The sequence below is a fragment of the Corvus kubaryi genome, unplaced genomic scaffold (genome assembly GCF_017639235.1).
Source record: "Corvus kubaryi isolate FWS band 111438036 unplaced genomic scaffold, C.kubaryi_AGA036_p1.0 67, whole genome shotgun sequence".
In the NCBI taxonomy this organism is placed as follows: Eukaryota; Metazoa; Chordata; class Aves; order Passeriformes; family Corvidae; genus Corvus; species Corvus kubaryi.
Window position 1 is genome coordinate 890,278 of NW_024582055.1, and position 21,184 is coordinate 911,461.

The 21,184-nt window shown below is 36.6% G+C and overlaps 2 long non-coding RNA genes across 3 annotated transcripts in view; both read left to right on the forward strand.

Moving 5' to 3' along the window:
- The first annotated feature begins 757 nt into the window (after window positions 1-757).
- On the forward strand, window positions 758-5,313 carry LOC121674333. Its single transcript, XR_006019554.1, has 3 exons — window positions 758-874; window positions 2,411-2,573; window positions 4,573-5,313. It is a non-coding gene; the product is annotated as an uncharacterized LOC121674333 (long non-coding RNA).
- Window positions 5,314-10,854: 5,541 nt separating this feature from the next.
- Window positions 10,855-21,184, forward strand: part of LOC121674306 — a 32,497-nt gene continuing 22,167 nt past the window's right edge. The window contains exons 1-2 of one of the 2 annotated variants that reach the window (XR_006019536.1): window positions 10,855-13,714; window positions 14,822-14,978. This is a non-coding gene — a long non-coding RNA (uncharacterized LOC121674306). Of the gene's footprint in view, window positions 14,979-21,184 lie in introns of both variants that reach the window. The other variant, XR_006019535.1, reaches the window with a different exon arrangement.

The following is a 21,184-nucleotide window of genomic DNA, read 5'->3' on the forward strand; positions in this document are numbered from 1 at the left end:
AGGAAAACCATATTTACAAAAAGAAACCTCAACAACAAACAACCCTCAAAGCAAAGAAAAAGACAGGGCATTCCATTATTACTAAGGACTTCCAGTTATTAATTTTTCAGCTTTATTTATTGTTTAGAAATGTATAACCATTCACACTGGTCTAGGACCTAAATGTTAAGTACTTACAAGGGGCATAAAAGTATTCAACCAACCAGAGAAGTTTAAAAACTCTCTTAATTATTTTAAATAGAGTAAGATTCAGAACATTTACAAATAAATCTTCTTATTCTGAAATTCTAAGAGCTACGGTTAGCAGAAAATGATTAGCAGACAGAAAGTTGTCAGAATTTAATCATGTGACAGTATTATTCTAAGGTGCTTTTCCTCACTTTCAGATTGCAGTTTCACTCTTCCAGAGGATTCACTCTTTTCAGATGATTTTGGTGTGAATGTAAATAAAGGCAAATCTGTTTACACTTGACATTTTGAATAATCCTTTTGTCTTGGGCACAGGTGATGGAATACAAGATGCAAGAGACTGTTGTAGCTGCAAAATTTAGCTATTAATTCTTCTGAGAATTGCCAGTAATTTGTTTGGGGAGAATTTTCTTCTTACATCTGACAACTGTTTCTAGAACCATTTAGGAGCCCTATTGATTTGTTTTTCCTTAAGAAAACACAGAAAAAAAATTTGTTTGTTTAAAAATTACTGTTGGCATTTCCCTCTTCTCAGATATTTTTTCCTGTGGATCTTCTTCTTAGGTGTGGCAAAATTCTGCTGTGAGAACCAGGCCATTTTTAAGAGCTACCCTGGATGGAAGAAAGTTCCAACACTGGGACATTGTTGTACCCCAAGGCTTCTAGAGAACTTGAAATTTTCTAGGTATGCATTTTTTCCCATCTAGAGTAATGTATATATATTGCTTCTGAGATACGTTTACAAAATGTGATGGTTTTTGTTGGGTAAAGGCTGACACTGCTATACTTCAGTACTTCAGCCATTGGCCTTTTTTTTTTTTCTCCATGAATAAAATAGCCCTTCTTTCTATTATATATGTTATTATTTTGACACAGTAAAACTAACACAAAGCAGAAAAAGATAAATCCCTTTATCAGGCAACTGATGCTCCTTTGTGCTCAGTCTCACCTGACTGCTCTGCCCTGTGTCAGAACTCTGTCTCAGCTGCCACTGTCTCTGACAGACACACACTTTGGAGGAGGTGAGAAGTGGAGAACTTGGAAGTCTGTTTCCTGGACAGCAGCCCATTGTTGCATTAGGTCCCTGGAGGTTCTCCGTGACATCAGTGTAAACTGAAATCTAGCTTGAAAGAGAAAGGTTTTTGAAAAACCTGTATCCACCTCTAAGAATGAACTAGCTTATCCTTCATTAATTCCTTTGGAAATGGTGGGACTGTAGTGATGAAGCATAAGAGTTTGGAAACACAAAAATCCTTTTGCAAATCTAAAGATTTAGATCAAAATCTGCCTGCTTGCACAGCAGAACTGTCTTCTGTGATAACTACAAATGCTGACAGCAACTATCTTATTAAATAAGCATACATGTTAAAGCATAAACAAATACTTTAAAAATTAATCTAAAATACATTGTTCTAATAGGAATATGATATCTACTTTCCTCTAGGTTTTGAAATGGAACATAAGAGTGCTGTAAAAATGCATGAATATTGTAAGTTCATTATGGACTAGATTTTTTTCCAGTTAGACTGAACAGCAAATAATATTTACTCTCATCACAAAATATGTATTAAAATTCATATATAGAAGAGCAAAAACTAGTTAGATTCTTTAAGGTCATTATAGCAAATATTTGTAAGATTTTAATTTTGTAGGTTTGTAGACATTTCAAACTAGCTTTGATGCTAAAGTGAATAGCTTACGTAAAAATCTATTCCAATAGATCTGTTGCTCTAAACTTACAGAACAGGTCTCTAAACTGTCACAGTCATTGTTTTATTTCATTCTGACAGTCAAACACATAGTCTCAACAGAATTTTTCTGTCAACATGATGAGATTTCTGTGACATCTTGCAAGCCCCTAAAGTTTATGGCAAATTGGTATTCATAACATCCTATGAAGGGCCTACTGTAATATACAATTAATGATTCTTATTTAAATCAGTGTAGCTACTTTGTCCACTGTACATCAAAGGCACTTAAAATTGTATGTAAAAAGTAATTTACTAACTTGAAAACTTTAATTCAACCTATCAATAAGTAATCTGTACAGATGTGTGAAACCAATCCTTGTTTCAGGACTTTTTGTCGTCTTAAAAATGGGGTAAAAATGAATGTGCTATTTAGAGGAAATCAGTGTAATATTTTGGAAGTGGGTGCAGAAAGCATCAACATAAGGACTGAGCAGTGTAAATAGAATAATATAGTATGTTTGCTGTTCTAGGACCAGATCTGAAGAGAAGCAAGATAGTTCCACTTTTACCCTTTTGCTAAAGCAAGCAGAGTTGAAGGAATTCCAGAAATACTCAGAAAAGATACTAGACCAAAACAGAAGATTACCTTCTACAATATATTGCAGCTGTGGAAAAAGTGTGTTGAAAATAGTTGTAAGTAAATCTCATTATAGCGCTGGTTATTTGCCTGATGGGCCCTGAGTTTCATGTTTATATTTATTCTATAATTTAAAATGTTTCTAGATTGCAATTTCCTCCATGCTGGCTTTTTGGATCCTTCGTGGGCTTTTTATTGTCAAATTCAGTGATGACCTGTTGTCCCTTGCGCCTCTCATAAGGCTTTTGGTCGTCACTTTATCTTCAGACATCTTTCCTGTCTCTCCCTGCCTGTCTCCAGTGCCCCGTCTTATTTCCTTGGATCTGTGGCATACGGGAGTAGATGTTTGCTTGCCCCCATTCTGTTGCCTAATATCAAAAGACAAAATTCTTGCGGCAGTGTTAAAATAGTAAGATAAAAAGCAGGTCTTTCTTTGAAGCTTCCAGGTGCCCCCATGGTGGTTATGGGCACACTCGGCCTTGGATTTCTACAATTTTATAAGTTTAACAACTTAGCATATATAACAAATACTGTACAATTAGAAGGGCAGATGGTTAGGTAATTTTCCCCCGTGTTCTGCCCCATTGGAGTTGGCTCAGGGCTTCTTTGCTCCATTTCTTGTTGTGTCTTCTTAGATTCTGGTCACAAAACAAAATGTCCTTGTTGGAGGTTTTCTTCTTGAAAATAAGACTAAACAGTATTTCGGGAATGTGTTAGAAGGTTAGCATACTGTTCTAAAATGTAAGGGGAAAAGGACAGGAAAAGTACTAGAAGCTACAACCATAATATTAGTAGTCTACAAAGTTACAAATATATGAAAAATATATAGAAAGCAAAAATCTTCAGGCATCAAGGGAAGAAGCAATGGCTCTGTTTTTCCAGGTGAAACCCAGCAAAAAGCAGCCTCTGCCCAGCTCTGTCTTTAAGGCAACACAACAAAAAGTGGTACTTGGTTACTATGCACAGACAAGTGCTCTGTGCTGTGCACCTGGTGTAAGTACAGCCTTTGATGTTGACATCAACATTGCTCTAAGTTCTTGAGTTCAGATTTAATTTTAATGTTTTCATAGGGTTTTTTATTTCACTTAAATCAGCTTGAGAAACTGAAGCTTTTTGCAAAACTTTGAAGTTGTTCTGGACTGATTGTCTACTACTAGAACTTTATGGTCTTCTCTAAAGATCAGTCCTCTTCTTAAGGAAAAACCTTTTTATTTTATGGGTGCATAGAACTACTGAAAACTGCGGTCTCCATCCATCTGGAAGAAAATGCTGATGTTTTTAAATAGTTCCTATGCTTAGGTTGAGGCTTAACAGCACTACATTCAGAGGCTGTGATAGAAATGATGTTGATTTGTTATAGAAACCAGACTCAATCCCTCCATCATCCCCTGCCCTGCTTGCTGAACCACAGGCAGATGGAAGTGATGGCAGTCAGTTGTACCAGAGTAGCTGCAGACATTGATGGATGTTTAGCACGCTGCCCATATGCTTCCTGTGGGAGACTTATGGCTTTGGTTTTTGCCTTAAGTTTGTCCAGTTCTGTTGCAAGACAGAATTCTCACTGTTAACTCTGAGCAGAGAAGAAATTTATATTTACAATTTCATTTAGGAGCACAGCCTTCTAGAAGAGGGCTGAATTAGGGAAAAAAATTAAGTGATTTATAGGTATTTGACTGTGGATTATTCTAGTGCAATACTAGCTTTCAACCTTAAAAAAGGCCAAAGCTATTACAGATTGATCCATTTCATCCCCTACTGAGAAAAATGGGAAGACTTCAATGACTTCACAGGGAGCTTAGCTGGTGTCTCAAAGTCTTCCTGAGAAGTACTATGTGGCCTAGTTGAAATCCACCAATTACACTATATTTTGCTGCAAGGTCTGGGTAAGGTCATAGTTATACAAATTCTCTATTTTAGTGCATGTTTTTACAATTCAGATTGTGCCGAGTTAGCACCAGTTCAACGAAATCTGAAGTATATAACAACAGTGGTAATAATTTTATCTTGTTCAGCAAATAAGAGGGGTTTATTTTTATTTAACTTCTTATTCCACAGTAGCAGTGGTTCGCCTTAGACTTTGATCTTGGTCCCACAAGTGCATAAACATGTAAGTAAAGTAAGTGATTTTAAACATTTCTTGAGAAGGGTTGAGATACAGGCACTGGGACAGTCACTCTTACAAATATGCTCATGTCCTAACTTCTCGATTATTCTCCCAAGCATCCTGAAGTGATGATCACTTGTAAATGATTTACTCTTGTTTTCTGTTTCAAACGACTGTTTTTCTTGATTCAATGGCCATGGAAAATTTGTCATTCCAACATCTTTTCTTCTTTCTTAAGACTATGTGAGATATCTTTGATTTATTTCTTTCTGAGGGCGTCCCTGCCTGGCAATAAATAAATATATCTCTGGTTTAATGCTATTTCTCCCCTGGGTGTCTTTCAAGTGCTTTTAACTAGAAGGGATTCTGCTGAAGTAATCCATCAATGCCAGAAAGACCTCGTTCAAATTGTGGAGGCCAGTATATAGTAATATGACTGGCTCTCAAGGATGTTAAAAGAACATTGCCACGCATAAAGCCATGTCTATTTCTCATAGGGATGTTCATCTAGGTTTGACAATTTGAATTAAGAAAGCTGATCCGAATTTGGAAATGTTTCCCTGATTTTTCCTAACAATTGGGAAACAGTTTGACTGTGGATAAATCATGTACTTTCGTTGGAGAGAATGAAATTGGAAGCAAGTAAGAAAACAAAGAAACAAACCCCCACAACAACAACAAAAAACCCACCCAACCCCACCAACCCCCCCCCAAAAAAAAAGAAACCAAACACTTCTCAGTTATTTTCTGCAAAAGAGACAATTATTAATGCAACTATAAAATTACAAGTTTTTTATTTCCCTTCAACTGATGTGAAGACAGAAGAAAAAGCCAAGCAGGCTGGGAAATTCACAGTTTTCTCCATCTAAGTATTCTTTCTTATTTTTCAGGTTTTGAATCAAACAGTAAACTCTTATAGAATCAGACAATGAATTACTATATATTTTAACTAGTAATAAAAAAAAAATCTGATACAGAAGTGTTAATGTAGAAATAGTTCATAGTTTTCTGAATAGTTCTGAAGGGATTAATTATTGTATCCCTGGAGTCAGGCTATAAAACAGCTAAAGGGGAAATCTGAAAATGATAAACAGTATTTTGCATGTTCACCCTGTTTTATTCGAAGTATATGTTTTATTTACCTTATTTTATTCCTATACTATATGGCCATTGTGCCACGGATATTTATGTGCAGCTTGATGTATGAGTATATTACCACTATTATTATAAAAGAACACTTTTCAGTTATTTTGTAGCAAAACCAAGACTGAACACCTGAATAAACTGATAGATCTTCTGAGGAAATAAAGTATTTCATTATAAGTAACTTGTAGGTATACAAATACTTGGCATTCGTAGCTATTGCTCCTGGAGAGACTTAGGTGCGTTCCCATTACGTCTTAAAACTTAGTGCCAGGCTGGAGCTAATGCCAAAGCCATTGCTATATCAAGATTCTTTACTGCAGCTGTGCTTTTGCTGTGTGCTTTTTGTTTGTTCCCATGCTGAATAAAAGCCTGCAGACCAAGTTACCCTATAATTCTGGATAATTGGGTTATTCATTTTAAACCCCTTGGATGGTAGGAGGAAATAATTGTTGTGCCTGTATGAATTGGAAAGGTGCCATTCCATTGAAACCAAGGTGAGACAATTTGTTTCTGGAATACTAGGGAGACCTGAACTGCTGCAGAATGAACGCCTTTTTGAGATAAAACTAGACTAAACAACTTTAAGCTTCCCTTTACTTGTTGGTGCCTGCAGTTCTGAACATTTTAATTGGGGCTTTTCTTTTGTTCCACATAAAAGAAAGCTTTGTCCATCTGTTTGAAGTAAAATGTTATTTTATTTAAAAGAACCCATTTTAACAATTGAACTGTAATTCATTATTTTAAAAGCACTTGGTCCTATCCTGAGTTGGTGTAAAATCAATATTAAGTTAATAAGAATGATACGTGAGAAAATAATCTAATAATTTACTTCTTCCACCACACAATTTATGCAAGGGCCAGCATTTAATATTATCCTAAGATAAGAAACACCATTTTGTTTATCATACAAGTGATTGTATCTGTCCTTTTTGATCTGTGAGATATGAAGCTTTGGGAACTAATTAAAAGCTTTGGCCTTGGACATGATGTTTCTGCTTTATTTTCTCTGCCTTCAAAATATGAATGTATTCAAGTTTTTAAAAAATTGTTTATAGTTATTCCAGACTACAATTCATAAATCTAAATACCAGATATTGCTAAACTATATCTACTTTAATTTCTTTAAATTCAAGCATCTCTAAACTTTACTACATGTCAAAGAATTCAGTACACAGACAACACCACTAATAATTAAAGCTGGGCATCTAAAGTTTGGCTTTATTAATAAAACATTCTAGCACCAAACAACAGAATATGTTTTCTCATCAGTTATCAGATGTCCAAGGAAAGTGATGAATTCTGAAGAAAGTAAGATGATATTGTCACAGTTTTCAGTAAAAGACAAATACTTCAGGGAATATGTTTCTGTTTCATTCTGATAATGACTAAGTTCTTGCACAACCATACAGAATATAATGAGCTATTGACGGGTATATGAAGTTACAGCTGCAGTCATTGAGGACATTTCCTTAAATGTGAGCTCTCTAATGTTATGCATAACTGATGATAATCTATAAAATCTTAGGCTGAGTGAGTTTTTCTTTGGTGTTGGTCAATATCATTTTTTCTATTGAATAGTACTGACTATAAGCAGCTCGAGAAATATGGAAGCAGCAAATGCTTTGTACATGTAAGAAGAGCAAAACCATGAGTAAGGAAAAAAAATGATGCAAGTTTCATTAATTCAGGAATAATCACTAGATAACCAGTGAGTTTAAAGAGGTTCACACTAATGCATAGCATTTACTTTGTAAAAATGAATGTCTGGAAAATATACTGTATATGAACATATAATAATATATATATAATAATATAAAAACTTTGAATGGCGTTACCTCTCAGCTGATGACAATAGAGGATGCTTAATTAAACCATTTATCAGTCATGAAGGAATGATAAATGGAGAGATTTTAAATAATTTTTATATTATTCTCAGGAAAAATATATCTCTTTGAGAAAACAAAAATGAAGTCTAAAAATACAGAAAGCTGCAACATCTCTTAATGAAAAATACTCTTAATACTCTAAAATTTCCAAAATGTTTAAATAAAAAAACTTAAGAATTCTAGTTATTCAAAATAAGATTAATAGGGAAAATAAGGGTGTTTCTAGCACCTCATGACAATTACCAGTTGCAGTGCTGTTCACAGATACAACACATACATTTTCTTGTCTCTTGACTTGCACAAAATGCTTTCCATGAGCTTTGCCCGGTCTCAGCCTGCTTGGCCTGTTTGCCTTGACCTTGATGGACCACTGTTAACATTTCAGCTGTTGCCTGCTTTTGCAGTCAATAAGAACTGGGGGTGGCAGCAGTCAGATCTTCAGTTCCAAAGTCTGTCTTGAAAGAAGAAACCTGGAAGGATGTATCATTGTGCATTATGGAGACTGATCTGTGTCAGAGAGCATATACTCAGGATTTCTCTTTTATTTGGAAACGGGAGCTTCTGGAGGTAGGTTTGGGAGCTTCTGGAGGTAGTTTCAGGAGCTTCTGAAGGTAAATTGTTTTACTTCTTATTTTAGGTTATTTAGCAACTGTATAGGAATATCTCAGCAAGAAGAGAAACAGCAGAAACTGAGATATTAAAGAGAACTGAAAAATGAGTGTGGTGTTATATGTGTGTGTATGTATTTAAATGCAATCAAAGCTCCTGTCTAGCTGAATGGTTCAAAATATCTGCAGATCAAAGGACAATTCTACTTTGTGTGTGGCATCACAGAGCCAGGGAGGAGCAGAAGTGTTTCACGTCAGCTGGAAAACTTGTCCCTACTATCAGGAACCTTTCTCTAATGCAATGCTTCTTCCTTGCCACAGCTTCTCTCTGATCTTTCTGTCATAAGAACTAAGGAAAGCTTTGATCCTATACTAAAATCCCATACTTTGATGCTATACTAATCTCACATCTCCAAAATGCAGGTTTTCCCATCATGTGGCCCAACACAGTGCTGTGCCTCTATAAGTGTCACTTGATCCACATTATCGCATCTCTTAGAAATTAAAAATGGCACCATTTTAAAACTTAGCAGAAAAAATAAAATGCCAAGGACTAGTTTTATTTTTATGTAAATAATGGACAAGACAAGAACGCAGCCTGTGTCATTTCTGTTTAAAGTTATGATTGTCTTTGCAATGTGCTAGTAGAAAGCCTGTGGAACCGATCATAAGATTAGCTTTTATACCAGCTGTTGCTACTGAGTGAGAGAAAAGCAGCTCTAACTCAACATATTTCTCCATCACTTAAAGCACCTGTGTCCTTCAAACTGGCTGCCCATAAGCCTACTTCACTTCCATTTTCACTGAAGTTCAAGGAAGCTTTAACTATCAGTTTTTAAAATGCCTGTATTCATAGAGCTGTTTGATTATCTCTTCCTGAAATGGTATATATTAGTTTATCACTTCATCCTAAACTAGAACAAAAATTCATAAAGACTAAATATATTTTAGAAAGGGATGTCTAGAAACAATTTATTTTGAAACAACAAATTTTCTTCCTTTCTGACAGCTGAGATGGAAAACTTTTGCTGAAAATCAGTGAAGTAATTTATACTCTCTTGACTAGAAATTTTAAATGTCTTTCCACTGTAATTTTTTCTTTGAATACATTAAGTAGCAAGAAATATTAAATAATCACATAAGTTTTTTAATTAGTATACCCTTTCAAGGTATGTATTTCTTGCTCTTATGCTTTATGGAGCAGATCAGCCTGAATTCTTGTACTATAAAGTAACTTCACATTAATTAATTCCTGAAAATTCAGAGCCACAAGGTGAGAGACAGAATATTAATCTGAGAAAGGACAAAATTTTAGATATTTGGATTGAGAGAGGGAAGAGCCAAAGATGGACGATAAAATTTGGTGGCTGAGAAACTGAGGGAGACTCAGTCTCTCTCTGAAAATAAGTGTCCTGGTTCTGGTCAGGTTAGGGGTAACTTTTGCAGTAGCCTAATTAGAGCGTCTTGGTGAGGATACTGAATTGGGGAGTGCCATTCCTAAACCATGACAGTATGTATGGGAGGATGATGAACAGTGTTAAGCTTGGAGAGTATCTGCATGTTACTGATTCATAACCAAATGCCTTTAAAAATTGTATTATCTATTATTTGTTTGTTGAAATGTCTGGACTCCATATAAAGTAAATCATCAGAATAGCACCAGTTTGGGAAATATTGCTATGATACTTAAAATTTCAAAACTAATATTAGGGGGAAAACTCACAGTATTGATTTCAACATCTGTGCCAATACTGGAAAAAGGGAGGCAATGATCATGGAACTGGGATATTGAATTGTATTTTCACTTGTCACATTCTTAAGTAGTACTAGCGACCTTTCTGTGTAAGGATGTAACTAAAATTTCTAGAAACCAATCCAGGCAAAGCTCATGAACCACACAGTTTCCTCATTCCCGTTTTCAGCGGCTTCCCAAATGGATAAAGTATATATGACCACATTTCAAACCTACTAAGCTTAAAATTGACTCTCTTAATGATACTTTAGTGTTACCACACATTTCTGCTTTGCCTTGTTCCTACAGGGTTCCTACAACTTTCTGCTAACCGGAGGCCACAGATCTGTAATGTAGTCATAGTTTGCTGTGTTCCATCCCCACCCCCAAAATAAAAAAGCATAACATCATCAATATTGTAAGAGACCTTTAAGATCATCAAGTCCAACCATCAGTCCACTGTCACTGTAACCCCTAAACCACTAAACCACATCACCCAGTGTAGGTACAAAAATGCTGTTAGCGAGGATTTTCTTGTTATTTTTCTAAGTCCGCGAGAGACTTTTCTCTCTCACAGAAGAGGTAGCAGGGAATGTAAACACCCAAGCCACCTGCAACCTTGGAAAGTCTTGTTTATGGTATAGTAGAAAATATTTTGATAATGGATGTTTTAGGATTTTGGCCAATCACCCCCAAGGGGTGGCTGGTCCTTTGTCCAATTAGACTGTGAAGAAAAAGTCTATAAAAGAGTTTGTAAAATAATTAAATAAATCAATCTTGCTGCACAATTCCTGCCTGCTGGATCTTCTCCTCCTCCTCCTCCTCCCTATGGCTGCGGGACACGGTGATATACCGTAGGAACCAGGCCTGCGGTAATAACCCAGCACCAGATCTAGATTATTTTTGGACACCTCCAGGGATGGTGACTCCAACTCCTCCCTGGGCAACCTATTCCAATGCCTGGGCACCCTAAAAGAGAATTTTTTTTCCTAGTATCTAATCTGAATCTATTCTGTCTAAGCTGTGCATACTTCGTAGAATGCATACTTCCCTTATACTGGTTGACTTCCTTATTGAGAATAATTCCCCAAGCAAGGAATCTGGAGAAATCAAGTTCCTGTGGGTTTTTGCCTCATGACCAAGTCATATGGTGTTAAGCGTGCTCTAAGCTGCGGCTGAAAATTTCCATATGTACAAAATTTATAGTTTCTTTGTTAGCTCCACTCCTTTGATAAAGAAACCAGAAAGAATACCTTTGCATGTTTCACAAATCTGTAGAATTTGAGATATTTCGAAAAGTAAGTTTCTCTCAAACTAGACTTAAGTGTAACAGTGATCTCAGAACAGAAAGGTGGGGACAGACTGATTTACATCTGAGGAGTGGGATGGAATATTTTTTATCCGGGCCTAATGTTTATTTTCATGTATGTGCAAAAGTCTTGCTGATTTCAAAACCTGGGAAATAAGGATTTAGCTTCCTTATCTCCAAATTTAAGTTTACTGCAGAAGATGAAAAATGGCATTTCAATGCAAATACTCAGCAAAACATGGGAAAGTAACTTTAATTTAATAAGCAAATTATTTTCCTATTAATTAAATGTGTATTGATTGTTGCAAGAGCAATTATTACATTTAGCAAGTATGAGAGAGATTAATCTAGTTGCAATCTAATTAGTTTAGAATTGCATGGGCAATACAAATACATAATTGGAAGGAACTGCATTTCTAGGAAGCTAAGGATTTATTAATGAAAAATGTTCTGATTGTATGAGTATTTATTATAGAGTTCAGGGAATAACAGTTTTAAAAAACTGCTAGTCTACCTTCGCTCCAGAAAAGAATATACAGAAGAAGACACAAGACAGGTACCAGCCATGCTCACAGCCTGTGTTAGAACTACTTATGTTAAATTAATAAAACTCAGTTTCCTTACCACCAAAGGATAGAAATCCTGCTATATGAAAAAAGAACAAAACATTTGCAGGAGATGGACAAAGGAGAAAATGATTAAAGAGCTTCCATTAAAATATGGTGTGCCCTCTTGAAGTGTAGAGGCCATGTGGCAAAGAAAAGCACAGGACAGGTGGGATCTGGTCTGCTGTGGATGTGAGAAGCCTAAATAAAACAACCCACTGAGTATATTTGTGGAATGAGGACAAATGGCTCCTTTTCCCTCTATGCACACAGAGACTGCTCATGAAAAGCCTTACACTGTATTTCCTACATGTTATTAAATGAAAATGGTTTCCCTGGCAGGGCTGAATGATTTTTATACAGGGATTTTGGAGGAGATGGACCATAAATTTTAGCAATGCTGGGCAGTATTTTATAGCTCTATAGGCCAAATGAGGTTTGTGGGTCATTCTGAAGTTCTTGCTTGCTAAACAAGCAAGCAATGTGTTTACCTCTGTTGTAATTAATGGAAAAGGAATGATGAGATGTGTCTCACAAGATGCTTAGCATTTGATGAAGCATTATATTTAGAGCAAAACAAAAACAATCAATCAAGGAGAAAGGATAAATTAATCTTGTTGCTGCAAGACCATGCAGAAGGGGCTTAAAATGTCATTTAGTTCAGAAGAGCTGTAATTAAGCATTTAAGCTTTTTCAGGTGTACTCAGAACAGAATTAGTATTATAAGATACAAATTTTATTTTCTTGGTAGAATTAATCTAGCTTTCTGGCATCAGATGCAGTAGAAACAGAAATATAGATGTAAATAGGAAGAAAAAAAAAATTTTTAGAAAATTTAAGCACATTAATGAAAAGAAAGACTTCTCAGATACAGGGTATGGAGAAACAATGTATTTGTGAAAGATAAAATATAATAGATAATACTTGGAAAATAATTTACTTTGTCTGAGTCCTAAGGAAATTTTCTTCAAGATTTCATTTTCATTAGTGTTTTAAAGTCAATATCAGTTCATAAATCTTTCCAAAATATTTCACAGAAATTTGTTAGCCCTATTATTAGCTGTTGTCAGAGACTGAAATAGTTCATGTCTTAAATATTGACATAGTTTTGCTCATTATAACAAAGCTGTGTAAAGAAACTGCAACCAAAGAAACCCCCTTGGGAGAACTTTGCACTGTAAGTCAAACTGCTGAGATGAGATAAAGAGAAACCCATTCTTCAATCACCGAAGGCCTGGGGAGAAACAAACAAGGCTGAGGGAAAGGAATGCATTCACAAGAGAACCAAAAGCAACAGAGACACTTCCCTGTCTGGATTTGGGGTGGGGGAGACCACAGCCCACAGATGCCCCTCCCCCTCTGCAACTGAGGCTGGGGGGAAGAGGTTTCAGGTGTGTGGCATAACCTCTGGTCAGAGGCAGTGAACACCCATCCTCCCTTACACAAACTGGGCCAGCTATGAAACCCCCAGCCCCACAGGCCACACCCATGGGACATTCCCATGAGAGGCAGCTGAGGGGATGTCATAATCCATCAAAGACCCCCCAAAGTGCTCCCCAGTCATTTCTGAAGCCTTGCACCACAGCACTGCACATGATGCAAAAAACCCACAGTCTGTTTTAAGAGATAATGGCAAAGCCCTCCCCGCCCCTCCCCCCTCCCCCCCCCCCCAATGGAGGTGCCTGGGTTTTCCTACTTAGCCTGAGCATACAGTAACCCTTGGGATTCTATACTTTTCAGGGGTACCTTCACCACCAATAAGACCAGCTGGAGAGGATCAATGGAATGTCATTGGGATCCACAGATGGTGATATTTTTTTAATTCTGTCTTTGTCACTCTCTTTCTGTCCCCCCCACCTATTTTCTTTCTTTTTTCTCTCTCTCTCTCATATTTATTATCAAATAAAACCCATACTACTGACATTGGCATATGGTCTTGTTTTCAACCTAATTTGGGCAGATGCATTTCTAATAACCTTTAAAGCCAGATCCTGACAGCTGTCTCTCAGAACATATAACAGTAAAATGACTTGTCCAGGATCAGAGTGGATCAATAGTGTCATTGCTGAGGAAATCCCCTGAACTTGTTTTAGTTCTTTGCTTTTGTTACTAAGCTGTTTCCCATCAATTTCTGTGGATAAGACAATTCAAAGCCAGTCAAATAACTGTGCACATGTCATCTCTGCTTCTTTTTACTCTCTTCAAACACATTTATTTTGGCTAAATAGAATGAAACTCCATCTGTCTCCATTTGTTTGAGTTCTCTCTCCTTCATACTCTTCCCGATTAAATATTCCAGGTCATAGGCTTGCTGCAGATTACTGGCTCCCTGCCTCTGACTTTCTCCCCATTCACAGCTCCAGTGCTGTGAGAGCAGGGGGCAATTAGGCGCCTTTTGCAGCAGCTCTTCCATCCACTGAAGACACAGACTGTGCATTACTGGCTTTTAGAGTGAGAAACTCAGTAGTGTCCCCTGACCTATCACTCATTTGTCAGTGAAAGAAGCTGAAACAGCTGTTTCTCACAGGACAGCAAATGTATCAAGAAAACACTTTGTTGATATAGCCCCTGTACCTAGATGTGGCAAATAAAGGCTATTTTGGGTTGTCAAATATAAAATAACTTGTGTGTAGAGATTTGTAAAAAGCAAAGTTTGTTCTGCACAACTTCAATCTTTTCACTGTGCGGGGCCTAGGAAAAGTTGGTGTTCTTTTAGGTCAAGGAGATGTGATTTGCAATGTTTTCACTTAGGACAAACTTTGTGAAGGAAGGTAGGATCCCTCTGCTCTGAAACAGTTTCTGCTCTCCCTGTTTCCTTTCAGTTTTTTCCCAGTTTCTTCTATTTGTTCTTTTTTGTTGTTTATTATGCTAAAATAACTTTTAAAATTACTCAAAAATTTACATGCTTCTCCAGGTATGGACAGAGAGTGGTGGGCTTGCCAACGAATGTTGTACATGTGGGTTCTTGCATTTTTGTACTTCAGAAGTCAAACCAAGAGGAGGAGCAGAAAGTACTGCCTTTGAAATAGCTGTATTGTCATTGTTCTACTCATTACTGGGATACTCCTATTGTAAGTTAGACCTCAGAGCCATTTTCTTCCTTTCTTGTTTGATTGCATTTCCTTCTAGACATCTCTGGTCAAGGTAACACCTGCACGAGGAAAGTGCAATATTCTATGGCTGAGAAACCCAGAAGCAAACCATTCAAACATTCAAAATGTATGTATTTATAGCAAAATGGATAAGAGGGAATAGCTAGGCAAACTGCTGAATCCTAAATATACTGCAAAGTATTAACCCTAGCTAATGCACTATTAACAATCAAATACTGGGTATTCATAATATATTTCATTGAAAAACAAGAAAATGATCATGTGAGTGTCTGTTTTCAGGACAAAGTTTCAGTGAGGGAAACAATTTTTGAAATTTTGGGTATGTGTATAAATAGCAGGTTTAAAGAAATTCCATCTCAAACCTAATTGATGCTGTAAGATACGGTACAGTAATAAAAATGCATGTTGAATGTCTGTCCATCTGCAAAAATCCAGATCCAATTTTTGCACCATTTTAAAACAAAATCTCTTAAAACTGTTAACACAGAAGCAGTTTATTTGATTAATGTGTGGTTTTGCAAGCAAAAAGAACTGCAAAATTAGGGACAGAGATATGTGAATTTTACAATAGGAGTATCTTGTGAGGAGGTCAGAAACTGTTCTTTTGCATGTAGGTAGTCATCTTTTAGCTAATAATAACAAGGAAATGTATTTCCATTTCTGGTTTCCTGTAGGCAGAGTAGAATGCTGTGAACCAAGGTCATTATATCCTATACTACAGAAAACAGATTACAGGAATTCAGCTTCTTTCATCTGGGAGTTATTATAAAGTAGCTATTGACAAATGTGAAAACCTTAACCTTAAGAGATAAAGGGAGATAAACTGTGGGTTGAGATAAAGACAGTTTAACAGGTAAAGCATGCGGGCAAAACAAAACAAGGAATTAATTCACCACTTCCCATGGGCAGGCAGGTTTCAGCCATCCCAGAAAAGCAGAGCTCCTTCACATGTAGTGGTGACTTAGAGAGACAAACGGCCATCGGTCTGAACATCCCCCTCTTCCTCCTTATTCTCCAGTTTTATATGCTGAGCATCACACCATATGGAATGGGATATCCCATGGGCCAGTTGCAGTTGGCTGTCCAAGCTGTCTCCCCTCCCAATTACTTGTGCACCCCCAGCCTTCTTTGGGGTGGACTGAGAGGCAGAAAGTCCCTGACTCCATGTAAGCCCTCCTCAGCAATAATGAAAGCATCTCTGTACAATCAATAATCTTTGGATCACAATTGCAAAACACAGCCAGCGGCTAGCTACTATGAAGAAAATTAACTTTATGCCAGTCAAAACCCAGCACAGCAGCATAAGTGCTTTTTGATTAAGCCCATCACCTTTCAAGATTTCCTTGAGTAAAGCATATTAAGATTACGAAAGCTCTCTAAAGTAACACAGCCTATAAATCCTGAAGGTTTTCTCTGTTTTGGAGAACAGCTGAATACACAGAAATTTCAAGAACACATGGATGGTAGAATAAAGCTCAAAACATATGACATGCAGAAGAGTACATAGCAGAGCTATTCTAATCTGATGGGCCCCACAGCCTGGGAGCTGTAAGTGTATAGCTGGCAAGGAACACTGAAAAGGCATATGTCTGGTAATGGTTTTGGATCTCCCAATTTAGAAATGGCCAGTGCTGCCCATCATTTTCTCTGATAGTATGGGAAGTATTTGCAGGATTCAATCCATATCTCAAAAACTGAACGTTGATAAACTTTATTTGATCTCTCTTTTTTTTCCCCCTCCCTTACTACGGTTACTCTAATTCCCTTGTTGAAAGTAGTATCATGAGGCTTCAGACAGTAATGTGCAGTTAAAGTGTGTTCTGACTCACAGAGACAGACTTAAATTCTGGTTTTTGACCACCAGAAGTTAGTGTGCCACTCTTGCACTTGAAGCTGTCGGGGCTATAGGGCAGAAACATGTGGTAGCCTGTTAACCCCTTGATTCTGTGATGTTCCCCCCGTTCTCTCCCTAGTCCTGGCCACTCCCTCGGTTTCTCCCTATTTGCTCCTGTACCCCGCCCAGGGAGCGCCCTTGGGCCCCTGACAAAACCACCCCGCACTCAGATCACATTGTCTCTCTACCTCTGAACTGTCGCGGGGACAAGATGTGATTAAAGCCATCTCAAACCCTCATGAGAGACCCTTCTCTATCTTCTTTACCATCCACTGTGTTGTAACGCTGCTGGCTGCCGGATCCAGAAATGGACTCTGGGATGCGACTGATCGCATGGCCCTAGGAAACCCTTGCTGAGCTTTCAGGGAGCAGCAGCCTGCTAGACAGAGTCCAGCGGTTACAACAGAAACACTGATGAATTGATAAATAAAATGGGCAAATCCTTCAACTGTGGAGGGAAAACAGAATATACATACTTTTTAAAATATGTTTAGCTAAAGAGAGGCTCACAACATTTCATTTTGACACAGAAATTCCTGGATGTATTTGTTTGGGGTTGCTTGGTTTGTGGTTTTTAGCAACATGTTCAACTGTACAGAATAATTTTGTGTTGTATCCTTCTCAGAAAACAGTTTAGATAAGAAACAGAAAACATCAATATTTCATGTGTAGCTGTCACTGAATATTTGTGCAGCTTGTCTGAAGGGTGCAAAATAGTGAACTTATGAAAAATATGAAAATACCTAGAAAGATGCCATGGTAAGCAATGCAAAAGATGCTACTTAAAATCAAGAAAATACATGAAGGAGAATAAAGTAGACAAAAAGAATTTTATATTTTTACCTGAATATATCTGCAGTTCAAATAGTAATATTAGCATTTTAGAAAAATAAATGTGTAAAAGATACACCGTTAGTGAAATATGTAGGATATAGAGTGTATCTCCCTGTATTGTACTCTAACAACAGCATATACATACAGTAAAAGGCATTATCTATCACTGTATTTTAGGGTTTAATTTTAAGTGTTAGAGTGGGGGAGTAATTTTAAGGTATTTTTCAAAATGATTTGATGAAAATACAGCAGCTAGGTAACCTTCTGTCCCACAACTTACAAATAAAATGTAAAAATCAAATGAGTTGTAAAAACAAATAAGGTCTATTGATTTCTATAGTTATGGTCCTCATTCCTGCAAAAGAAAAAAGTGTCTTTTTTTTCCCCCATTCTAGATGCTATGTTAGAAATTGTTACTATAACACACATTGTTTTAGGTGAAACTGTTTATTTTTTCAGAGGACTTTTTACACTCTGAATGTAATCTGTAGTCTCTTTAGCTGACTTTACCAGCCGCCAGAAGAGCAACACACAGCATGATGTACCCTGCCATAGAGCTCATCACTACTTAAAGCTCCCATTTAGGCTAGTAAGGTTGTGGATGATCTCTTTTGAATGCTGTATATCTAGTCCATCACAAACATTCAGAATTTATTTTTTTTTAATATTCAGTTATGTTTTTTAGCAGAGCTATCTGCTGCCTTCATCCCTGCTTTTGACATGCAGCATGAACAAGGAGAGTATTTGTGATATTTTCTGCCAGACAAGTAGTTTTGAAAATAGATGCTGACTGGATAGCCAATGCAGCTAACAGATGGTCTTGTAACATGTTCTTTTGAATCATTAAAAAAGAAAAATAGATTCACTTGAGCTTTTTTCTCTCAGCAGACAAGCTCTATGACAAACAATAGAATCCTGCTGGTTCCTTAGTCAATTGTAAAAATACATTGTGCGTCTCTAGAAGACAAGGAGAAAGACAAATTTCCTAGGAAAAAGGGCTTGTAGTCTAACTCAGTGTTCCTGAGAAAGAATGCTGAAAATCATAGCCAGTGGTACACCTATGCTATTGAAATGCTGTGTTATTGCTTTTTCTTTACCTATTGTTTTTAAAACACTGATTTTTCCTAATCACAGCCTGCACACAATTAATCATTGTCAGGTGACAGATGGCAAAAGAGTTTGAAAACTGATCTCTTTATTGGGTTTGTTTTTGGGTATGCTCACATTTTCTATACTTTATTGCTTTTTCAGCCTTCAAAAATAGAACTAATACAAACCCACAATTTTTTCTTTTAAAACCTCACTCTCAATTGCTATTCATAGCCTGTGGCATTAAAAGCTACTTATTGTGCAGCAAACAGGATGGTAACATATCTGAATCAGCAAAAGAAAAAAAAAAAATACCTGAAACTCAGTTTTCCCATACTATGCCCATGAAGTGACCACCAAGCAATAGCCTTCTGCAAGTGTCTGATATACTGTGTTTTAGGAATGCTTTCTTTTCATTTTGCACAAGTGCCAGCAAGACCTTCAGTGACGAATTAGGTTTGTCATCTCTTTTCCTGCTTCATAAAGTCTTTGCTAAGTAAGCCTGTTCAGTTATTTAAGTGTGCTCAGACCTGGGTTCATGTTTGCCAAGACTCAATTTCTTGGTTATTTCTCAGTTAATTATTTAACTGTGGTTTAAGGAATGCAAAATTTAGGCTTTTACTTTTATATGCTTCTATTTTTAATAGAAGAAGTAGGAATTTTCAAAACTTTTAAAGTATGAAGATGGCATCTAGGCTTTAGTAAACAGGACTTTTAATAAACTTCAAACTGATCCTAAGGAGCTGGGTAACATTCAGTTGATAAAATCATCCATTTGTTAGCAGGTTATTAAAGATGTCATTTTCTAGGGGGAAAGGGCTCTTAAGAGGCACTATTTTAATAAGTCCCCTTATTCCTTCTCAGACTCAGTTAATGATCTTCATTCATGTATGAGCATAAATGAAATGCACAGTGCAATGTCAGTATTGATTGGCAGACTTGGCGTGTGAAGCTATTATGGGCACACAGTGAATTTACCCTCCAGAAACTCACTGGCATCTTTGCAGCCATAAGCAGCTTGATGAGGGCTAATGTGAGAAGGGATGAGGTCCCAGCATCTGTCCTTGATATATATCTATTGATTTCAAAATGGGAACAACAATGTCAGTTTGTTGTAGTGTGCTCTGTGTAGTAGATAAGGTACCACATTCTCTAGGGGGAGATGCAAGTCTCTTCCTCAATTAGTCATTCATTTTCTATAGGTTTCTTACTTGGTTCTGGAAACAAATTTTGATAGTGAAGTGGTTAGGAATGTAAATTCAATAAACAAAATTTTAACTTCAAGCAGTAGCAACTTCAGAACATGTTGGAGACATGCTTAGAACTTAATACTCAAAGCAGAGATATAAATATGAAAAATTTTCTATGAAAAGATGCAGATGCTACAAAAATGAAAGCTGCATCTCAGTGTTTCATTTTTAATAAACATAAAATATGTTTATTTTGTTTCCCTAAGAAAAAAAAGTTGTTTTAGTTAAGTCCCTAGTTCTGAAATGAAAATAATTTATTTTTGTGTGTGTTTGAAGATTGCCTCTTGTTTTGAAAGTACTTTGCACCTGTTAGGCAGATGAAAAAATACAAAATTTAAGTAAAATATCCATTTTAATTTTTAAAAATTATTATTTTATAAAAAATTATTGTTTCCCTCACATTGCAAACTGAGAAAATCTAACTCTGTAGAAATCCTTCTCAGGAAATCAAAAAAGTTAACTGGGCTTCTCCCACTTCCCCCCCTTCACAGTTTTCTTTATAGTAAAAACAATTGCATTATAGTAATAAGATATACTGGTATCTGTAATGTCTCCATTGTAAAAAAGAAACAAAACCCGAGTTTTTATTTCAGAATAGATAAATTCCATTTGCATCATTATGCAGATATGCTGCACATACTCGAATTAGGATTTAACAAGGCCTTTCAAAGTTTAGCTGGTTTCTAAACAGTAATTCACCATCCCAGCATTCCAGATCAGTACAGGTGTGGGGTTTTTTCCCATCATTACCTATGTCTTTATCCTGTTTTCCGTATCTGTCTGGCACTGAAAATATCAATATCTTTGACATAATAACTGCATTCTTCTATTTCATCATGAATTTCAGTAATTGTTTTGAAGGAGCAAAACGGATCTACTCTGTACTAGTTAAGAGTCCATAAAACAAATCCCAAAGCTACATTAGATTCAGCTCCCCTGTCTTTGTCTGAAGTTCATTCATTTCCCCTTCATGTTTAAGCTATGTCTTGGGGAGTGGGGAGGGAGAAAACCCAAAACACCACCTATATATGAAGATAATAAAACCCTTAATTACTAATCAGGGAGAAGATACTCTTGAAGGAGATGTAAGTGAAGAA